Source organism: Sphaeramia orbicularis, chromosome 13 (assembly GCF_902148855.1).
Source record: "Sphaeramia orbicularis chromosome 13, fSphaOr1.1, whole genome shotgun sequence".
In the NCBI taxonomy this organism is placed as follows: domain Eukaryota; kingdom Metazoa; phylum Chordata; class Actinopteri; order Kurtiformes; family Apogonidae; genus Sphaeramia; species Sphaeramia orbicularis.
In genome coordinates, this window is record NC_043969.1 from 47,085,847 (window position 1) to 47,087,553 (window position 1,707).

Sequence of the window (1,707 nt, forward strand, 5' to 3'; positions counted from 1 at the left end):
AAGTGGAACCTTTTCGGCTGCTCGCGCCCTGACGCACCGATCAGCTGTTTGACAGGAGGATCCGCGCGCTGCCATTGGTTGCCCGCGCCGCGCAGGCCCCGCCCCCTCCACAGTTCCGTCTTATTCTGGAAACTGTGTTCATGTCACACGAACCCACGAACCAGAAGAAGAACACCGGTGTTCCACGGACAAACACGAACACGGAGGAAAAAGGAAACCATCAAACCACAGGATGAAGATGATGAAGATGATGAAGATGATGAAGATGATGGAGGTGTGGTATCTGGGGCAGAAGTGGAAAACAATCATGACAAAGAAAATTCAAAGACATTCAACCAAAAACAACTGATTTAACCCTTTCATGCAAGATTTATGAGAACCTTAATCAAGATTTTTTTTTTTCTGAGTGTTTTTATTCCTCTTTAGGCAAAAACCAAAAAACTATGCAATTTAATTTTTTTCATCAACCTATTTTTCATGGAGTTACAAAAATGTCCACTCAGCTGGAAACCATGTGTTAAATTTTAAAGGCAAAGAAACATGCATTTACTGATATACTGTGTGAAAACTATTAAATAAAAACATTTTAATGCTGCTAATTTGATGTTTTCTCACATTTTATCATACTCTAATACTAGTTATTACTTACTTTATTGAAATAATATGCAAAACAAAAAACAAAAAACTTTTTGTTAGGTAGATAGATAGATAGATAGATAGATAGATAGATAGATAGATAGATAGATAGATAGATAGATAGATAGATAGATAGATAGATAGATACCGGTAGATTGATAGACAGGGCGACACGGTGGTGCAGTGGTTCGCACTCGTGCCTCACAGCAAGAAGGTCCTGGGTTCGATTCCAACACCAGTCGACGGGGGTGGGACTTTTCTGTGTGGAGTTTGCATGTTCTCCCAGTGTCTGCGTGGGTTCTCTCCAGATACTCCGGCTTCCTCCCACCATCCAAACACATGCACTAATAGGTTAGTTGGTTAATCTAAATTGCCCATAGGTGTGAATGTGAGAGTGATTGTTTGTCTCTATATGTTCAGCCTGTGATGAACTGGCGACTTGTCCAGGGTGTACCCCGCCTTCTATGCAGCTGGGATAGGCTCCAAGCGACCCGCGTGACCCTAGTGAGGATAAAGCGGGTTCTTGCTCAACCTTCTTGCTGTGAGGCACGCGTGCTAACCACTGCACCACTGTGTCACCCAACATAAAGATAAATACATCTCCGTAAAAATTAAACACAAACTTTACTTTCACATTTCCACAGGTTTTTAGTGGATTACTCTGAACAAACATGTTATTAATGGGGGATGGTGACAAAATATGAGTTCACATGAACATATTTAAGGCATAATTTGACATTTTACACTGAAATATTTAGGAAAACAGCAAAAAAAAATAAAAAGCACTCAGAGAGCGCAGACCTCTGCCAAGGCATATCACTGCCCCCCCACCCCCACCCCCACCCCCACACACACACATCACCACCAAATTTTAATCATTTGTTCCTTGTGCCAGTATCAACATTTCCTGAAATTTTCATCCAAATCCGTCCGTAACTTTGTGTGTTCTCTTGCACACAGACAAACAAACCAACGCCGGCAAAAACATAACGTCCTTGGCAGAGGTAATAATAAATCCAGAATGTTTAGTCCCCATAGGCTCTTAATCCCAGTTTCACTCGGTCATGGAGA